The sequence below is a fragment of the Galleria mellonella genome, unplaced genomic scaffold (genome assembly GCF_026898425.1).
Source record: "Galleria mellonella isolate WM207_F2 unplaced genomic scaffold, CSIRO_AGI_GalMel_v1 utg44, whole genome shotgun sequence".
NCBI classification, from domain to species: Eukaryota; Metazoa; Arthropoda; class Insecta; order Lepidoptera; family Pyralidae; genus Galleria; species Galleria mellonella.
The window spans coordinates 1,261,242-1,269,719 of record NW_026442100.1 but is presented as its reverse complement, the minus strand read 5'-3'; the positions used below and the strand labels follow the sequence as shown (position 1 = coordinate 1,269,719).

Below are 8,478 nucleotides of genomic sequence, written 5' to 3'. Positions count from 1 at the left end.
TAATATATATATATATATATATATATATATATATATATATATATATATATATATATATATTACAATATATATATATATATCCGGTTATACAGACGAAGTCGCGGGTAAAAGCTAGTGTTAAATAAAGGCCTATTATAAAACAATGTCTCTTTCCAACGCTATCAAATTATATGATTAATGATATCATTGTCAACGCAAATAAAAATCATCATTCACAGACAGCGAGCCGGTAATCTCGAGTCTTATCCTTGCCGGAGCGTACCGACCTATGACCACCCGAAGTTACACACAGCCCATTCATCATCGCAACGTAAGCTTTAATTCAGCTCAATCAGTTCGGATATTTGGTATGTATGTAGGTAAACTTTCTCCGGGTGAAATGCGTGGAGGGGGTACCGCGACCTTGTTAGAGGGAGGCAGAGCCACCTGTGGCAAACACTTGTCATTGAGAGAACGGCGCGCGCGCACCTCCCGCGTCGTTTCACGGACGACCACGTGGTTTCAGTGGGATTGTGTGTGCGAACTGTGTGTGTGTTGGAACGTTTTGCTGTTTTTTTCTTTTTTCGGCATCCTGTGGAGATCGAGCGGTATGTACAGTTTTTTTAATGATAAAAAAATTATACTAGAGTCTTAAGTATATATATAGAACATAAAAAATATGAAGTAGTTATATAAAATTTTATTGAAAATACAAAGTATATATAAAATATTTACAGTATCTATTGAATTTCAAGTAAGTATAGTTTATTTTAATATACTTTATACCTTAGTATTTATTCTACATATTAACATAAACATTTATTAAATTTAATACTTAAAAAATCTCATATAGAATACCTGTAAATTAATATACAGGTATAATTTAAAGATATATTACTTAAATGTATTACTTCCACCACATATAGAAATATCCAAAATTTCTAATTATAATATGCCAATAATTAGACTATACGTTGAATGAATTTGTATCTGCATATCATACACCTATCATTACGTATAAATATATAAAAAAAGTCATGTGTACGAGAAATCACTAATCGGAACAAATCGTTACGAAGTGGGTCGTCGCACGCGCCGCCCGCCCAACCGCGGGAAAACTACCGACATTGACACCGCGTCCATTAAATTTCAGGTCGTTGAATTTATTAAAATATTTTAACTATTTACCTACATATCTGTATAACGATATGTTCCTAATCTTTTAAGTTATTAATACATTATGAATTATATTAATATGTGGGTATACTTGTTATAAACTTGTTATGATAATGTTAGTGGTGTTTATAAAATAAAGATAGGAATAAATGTGTAATTTATAATACGCACTTATGTCGAATAAATGGAAATTCACTATTATCTTATTATATATTTTAGTATATTTTAAGTTAAAAAATGGACATTAAATTACAATATATAGAAGCAATTTACAATATCTTAATATAAAAAATCACAATGTTCACTAACTCAATAATAATAATAATTCATTTACTGAAATACCTTATTAGTGTTATAGAATCACACATTCAACCGGTGTTAATCAAAATTTTGTATGTGTGTTTTATACTTTATAAAAAAATTGATCCATTAATAAAACTATAAATAAATGCATGTAGAATTATTACATTAAATATTAGGGAATTAAATAAAAAAAAATTCACATGCTGTCAGTTCTAATACACAGCGTCATCTACTTCTAAAATAAGAAAAACTTATACAATATGTACTAAATTGATAGATTTTGTGTACTATCACGTTATTCCTTACTAGGTAGGTAAAGAGAGCCAATATACGTATCCAATTTAAAGATTTAACGAAAATGTAATCCTAAAAACGTAAAGTTAGGAAAAAAGTTATCTAAAAGAATTTACAGTAGTTAAATATATTATATCTAACTGCCTGACCCAGAATCGAACCTGGAACTTTATTTAGATGAACAACGTGTTTAACTAGTAAGCCACGTAGGTTGTCCGCATAACGGAAATGTTAAGTATCTGGTATAACATGTATAACATTAAAAGACCTTCAAGTCACGAGGGTCGGCTATATTCGAGTGATGCCTCTACAGTATTACAGGTTGCAGGTATTGATAGGCCGACTACGCTGGATTGTACAAAAAAGGCAGAAAGAATATTCGAGTGAGGGTGGCGCCCTCTCTTGTTAAGTTTGTGTAACGACACCAAAACTCGTAACAACTTCTTTATGAGACACCTCACTTTGGAACGAGGCACAGTTCCAGCGACCCGGGTGTAGTTAACCCCAAAGCTGAAGCTGGGGCAAAGGGGTCTGCCCCGAGGACCCAATCTAACTTTCCTAGGAGGATCTGTTATATACCCTGATTGATTGAGACAGTTAACGTGGTTTACTGGAAGACGGTTTTACATGACTTTACGCGACCTCTAAAGTACAAAATAAGTGGAAATTACTTTTACAATGATCTATACGAGAATTTAATAAATTCACCGGTTTGAGCTAAAATTCGATCTTGTGATCACTGATTTACAATCAGGTGTCCGATTAAACTACGAGTGCTCGTGACGGAAACTACTACTTCTATCCGTGTGAACGTACCTGCTTCCTAATGAAAATCCAAACGATGAAGCCAGCTATTAAGGTAAATGAAATCAAAAACCCGAGGGTAATCATCCCCAGTGATGAATCAAGAGTAAAGGGTATCGCCCTGAGCCCATCTAGGAGAGTTAAGAAGACTTACGTAGGGATACATGGCATTACGTGCGTCCAATTTATAGAACAATTGAAGATCTAATAATAAATTTAAAAATTCACCTCAAATCGTAGCCAAGCATTGTCGAAGCAAACAACGATGAAGCCAGCTATCAAAGCCACTGAAGCCAAAGACCTGAGGGTAATCATCCCCAATGTAAATCCGGAGCAAAAATCCTCTTAATCCTCTTAAGAGGATTAAGAAGACTTACGTAGGTTTTCCGTGTGTCCAATTTACAGAACAATTGAAGATCTAATAACGAATTTAAAAATTCACCTTAAAGCGTAGCCAGGAATTGTCCAACTGAGCTATCACCGGTCGAGATTGCACCTACCGAAGTTATATGTTTATCTAGATAAACATAATTACTAGTACCATTTACAAAAATACAGACTTATTAGTCTGTTATTACAGAAACATTAATGAATTGACTAAACTGATCTCGACTTTAAGATTTGTTAGTCCTTTTTAGTGAAAAAAAGTGTTAAATATGAGTATTTACTTCTTTTCAATTATTTACATATTCTAGCTAGTAATATTATACACTGTTACTGCAATTAATTCATGTAGTCATTCGTGTATTTGAGATTATTTTTCTGGCCCTTTAAAAAAGGTGTATATGGAAACACAAACATGTCTTTTTGAGGCCTTGCTCGCATCGTAGGATGGGCACCAAACGATTCTAGTGTGGTCATGGCCTAACCAGTTGCCCCTCTAAATACGCCTTAGTAAATTTGTAGAGCACATAATCAGAAATAGGCAACGAGCTTACACGAACTATACTAGTAGTTAGTATTAGTAATATAAATAGTATCATAAAAACAAACTCATTACGCAATATCTTTCTGAACAAATTCAAATGATTTCTTTTTAATCAGAAGACTGTAATCGTAGTTTATGATAATTGTCTCAATATTGAAGTAGAACTTGTAAAACATATGTTAAATCATACATAATCAATACAAATAATATAAGTAATAATATCACGCGATCGAAGTCATTGATGTTTTCTAATAGTTAGAAAACAAAATTGTATTGAAAGCGGAAAAAATATTTCGGTTGTTTCATCACTATCACGAAATACTCGTAAATCCATTGTTATAAATATCAATAGATGAATTTATTGTGCCGTAAATTCATTCTGCAGTTTTTGTACATTGCAAATACAAAAACAATGAACTCGTCTAATAATGATGTTACAACCCGGCTTCACACGGGTAGATAGACTCTTTAAAATTATACATGTCTATGTTAATAGCTGATAATGTATCTTTCTATGGGTTAAATTATTTTTTAAATTGGTTGAGTATTTTCGAGTTTATCCATTACAAACAAACAAACAAACAAACAATTTTTTCCTCTTTATAATATTAGTATAGAATTATCTATATATGATATGAAGGTATTAACCTACATATCATCGCTCAGTTATATCCGACAGTTTACTCAGACATATTTGCATGGAATTATTGATTAAATTCTTTTATGTTATCATCATTATTTCAAACATTCACAGTGGACTTGTAAACATTATTTTAATTACAATTTTTTTATACCAATCTATGTCATTTACTTTTTATATGAATGGACGTTTGCTCTACTAATATCACTTAATTAAAAATAAAAATCGTTCTTTTCAAATAACTCTGTTATCTCATTGTTAGCGTAATACTCAAATAATTGACAGCATAACATTTAAAACGGATTTGGGACCTTTCAACCTAGTAATTTAAATTACACGGTCGATTTTCGGTTCATTGAACATATTACGAGACTTTTTTTTTATAATCCATTGAAAACATTTCTCCGGCTCTTAAGTGTAACTAAATAGATTTAAGCCTATTAACGATTCGTTTAGGCGCACTTTATATCTCAAGTTAAAGTTAATTATGACACAAGGTGAGACTCGAGAGAAATTAAGCAACCGGCCCTTAAGGGAAAGTCGTGTTATCAATTTTGAAGATCAGTGAAGCCGCCAACATTAAGCAAGTACACGTTGTAGTCAAGGTTATTCATATTCAGAATTATATTGTCCACAAACGTAACTATGTTACTGTACATAACTTCTAAATATGAATTTATACATATATAAATAGACGTCGCATTTATTTTTCAAGTCATTTTGGCCTTAAATCTCGAAAGAGCTATAGATATAGCTATATTTTTATAGGTATATAGATATAGGCAGTATTTCCGAACCGATACGACAACATAATCTTCAAGAAAAAAGTATATTCCTTTTTAAAAGGCCGGCAGCACACCTGCAATGCCGCTGGTGTTGTGGGTGATCATGGGCGGCGGTAGTCAATTACCATCAGGTGAGCCGCATGATCGTTTGCCCCCTGTGTTGTAAAAAAAATAATTTAAAGTAGGGGAGGGGGTCCGGTGAGTGTGCCCACCCTAAAATTGTTTGACGCCTACTCAAAGATGTGATCGGAATTTTGCAAAAATATGCCTGATAGTACTAATCCTTTTTTTTTTTGAGAGTTCATGCCTTCGCTCCTTGATAACTTAATTACACCCTAAAACTTAATTATGCTAGTGGGTGTAGATAAATTGCGAATCGTGAATCAATGAATCTTGATTCGTTTACATATGAATTTTATATCGAAAAAGTTAAATATTCATGGTCTATCTGAGTTAAATAACTGTAGTTTTTTGAGTGGCAAATTCGTTATGCCCAACCGTTCATGAATAATACAAAAGTCGTAACTTTCTTATAATATTATTGTAGACGCTAGTTTAAATAGTAACTCCAGGTTAGTTTAACTTTCTCGATTATTAAACTTTAGAATGGGTCTCTCAGGAGAGGACAAGAGCAATTTAGACCCTTTACAGGTAAACAGGAAGCTTGGACGCTGCGAAGTCCATGGCATTCGTTTAATAGTCATTTAATCGTTTAGTTAATGATAGAAACTTCATCTCCGGCCGGCTTCAATATGAATCGGAATCAACATAATAACTTTTTTTTTGTAATCCGCCATTTCTCTCGTCGAAGGCAGATTGCTCGAAGTTTATTGGTGTATTTGTTGAAAAGTTAGTAGCTTTGGTATTGAATTGAGAATCTTTTTATTTCGCAATAATTTTTTTTTTTAAATGTTAACGTAGAATATAAGTTATTAGCAATTTACAGAGATTCTCAGCTTTAGAGTTTCTTTGAGCCCCAAAAGTGTCCAAGTCTCAAAATAGGATGAAGAAGAAACCACTACCATTGTTTTTATCAAGGAAGTATTTTATCAGTAACCTGAACTTTTACTCAAAAAAATATGAATTGAAAAAAATGAGAAAAAATAGAATACTCTCATCTCATCACGCTTTTATTTAAAGCGTGTTAATTCATCAATTTAGTATGGCAATAATCTAACAACCTGGCGACTTCGACTTGAAGAAGAGTATTTTCCTCAGTCAATGTTCTGGAGTTGGGACCCTCTGCCGTCGCTCTCATTGCAGCGATGGAGAGCTTTATGTTCCGGATCATTATGCTCTTCCAATTGCCAGACCTGCGAATATAGTCTTGTTATTTTTTTACAAGCTCTGTTGCCAAGTTATTATGATACGCTCTAAATTTCTTGTCATTTTTTGTTTTATTTTTGGAAAAACATTTTATTTCATTAATAGAATAATTGAAATGGACGGTAATGGTAAATATAGATCATCCCGTTTGTCAGTATTGATAATAAGACAATTTATGTGTTAGTACCTCACCTTTACCATTATAACAGGTCAATGATCGATTCCCGAATTTTTAATAACTTACTAGTTTCTCCAAATGATATTTTGTAATACTCCCGTTTCGAGATGCAGCGCTGTAAAATTAAGTTGCCGTCCAAATTTTAACTATTAAATTTAACTATCGAACAATCAAGTAAAAGTTCCACCCACCGCACTTTAACCCATAACTAATGAGTACACGTAACAAACTGTTTACGTGGGAAAATAATTTTTTATGGTAATTATTATCTATTTAGCGTTGGGAGCAACCTTTGTTTAGTAAGTTCGAGGTCATAAAATGGAAAGTAGTTTAACAGCCAGCTATGTATTCTCTAGAAAGCCTATTTTCGTGTACATGTCTGCGATGTAGGTACATGTGTATATATTAATAACAGATAATTGTTAAGAAATTTGAAGAAATATCAGCGTTAGCCTTTTTAATTAGTAAAAATCTTAGAGTATGTAATTGTAAATTTATACAGAAATTGAGAAAAGTATATCATTCTTATCTGGATTTTTGTTAATTTGACTGATTTGATTATTGACTCTAAACATTTACAGAGTGATACACTAGTAGATGATATTTCATTTTATATGGATGAGAATTACGATAGTCTACACTGTGTCTCGTTTTCAACCGACTTCGAAAAAAGGAGATTCTTAATTCAATTGTGTCTATTCTTATGTTTGCTAACTCATAACTATATCAGTTATATATCGAATTGTAATTTTTTTAAATATATACTTACTAATTAGTCCCATAGCGATTTTATTAAAATCGATTCAGTAGTTCAGTTTTTAAGTCACAATAAATGGTATTGTCACAATTGAAGTCGACTTTTTTTGTTGAACACAATCCTAAATTATTTAATTATAAAACATATACAAATACTCATTGAACTATTATAAAATTACTTCTGCTTTAAAAATAAAAAAAAAGAAGTAAAGAATCCGAAAAAAATAACGCTAACAAATTAGAATGTCCAAATAACGAGACGAATAACTAAATCCATGTTGAAGTATATGAAGAAGTTAAACAAGATTTAGATGCTAAACAGAACCAGTATGGAGAAAGTTCACATCTCGTTGGGTCAGGCAGACGATGCTAGCCTTGTATTATATTGGTGTTAATAGATTATGTTTATAGGTGACGGATACGAGTGACTTATTTATATGTAGGTACGTTTTATAAGTTAATTTTATGACATCGATGCCGGCTCCTAAGTCGTTCGATTGCGATGAACTAGTTTAATCTAGTTTAAACACGTTTAATATTTTTATTATGTTAAATTTTGATTCTATGAAATCATTAGGTTCCTTCTAAAAAACTTACAACCTGATGTTTTTATCATCCTTTTATGATCGTCCCTCTCCCTAAAGAGCTGAGGTTCACTCACTTTTCTTAGATGCATGGCACACTACCATTGCCCTTATATTCCACTCATTTCTACTTCGTACATCTGGGTTTTGAAATGAGCTCGTTTCTTCAGTTTTTACAATACAATATAATATGGGATATAACATATTTACAAATATTTAAAAGGACTAGGAACGCACAAGCAGCACCTCTCGTGTTGCAGGTGTTCACGGACGATGGTAGCTGTTTTCTATCAGGTGGACCATTTGCTTGTTTGCCTTCCTAATAATTGAAGAAGTACATTGAATATTTTTTTCAGAAATAAAGTTGAAAAATAAGCCGTTTTGAACCATCTATACTTAAACAGTGTATGTTTTGTCAAAGATCTTTAGTTTCACTTGTAATATGTTACTTTAAAAGAATGATTTCTCTCGGGTTTGCCTACGTAAATTAGTATACAAAGCATCCTCAGTATTAAGTTACGAAATAATATACCCCTGTATATTTTTTTCAAAACTTTTTTTTAACTTTCTTGAATAACAAACATACAAACATCCAACAACAACGTACTTTTACATTTATAAAACAAAAATACAATAGTTAGATTTAAGATTTTACTGCGCAGAAAAAAAATGTAACTTTAATCGTGGTAAAATTAAAATGAGACCAACTTGTGAACAGTCACAGT

General features: G+C 32.1%; 1 protein-coding gene across 1 annotated transcript in view; it reads left to right on the top strand.

Annotated features, from left to right (window-relative positions):
* The first annotated feature begins 450 nt into the window (after positions 1-450).
* LOC113518999 (uncharacterized) overlaps positions 451-8,478 on the top strand; it is a 47,731-nt gene continuing 39,703 nt past the window's right edge. Inside the window, exon 1 of the mRNA XM_031914643.2 lies at positions 451-587. The gene's annotated coding sequence lies outside the window, so the exon portion shown is untranslated. The remainder of the gene's footprint in view (positions 588-8,478) is intronic.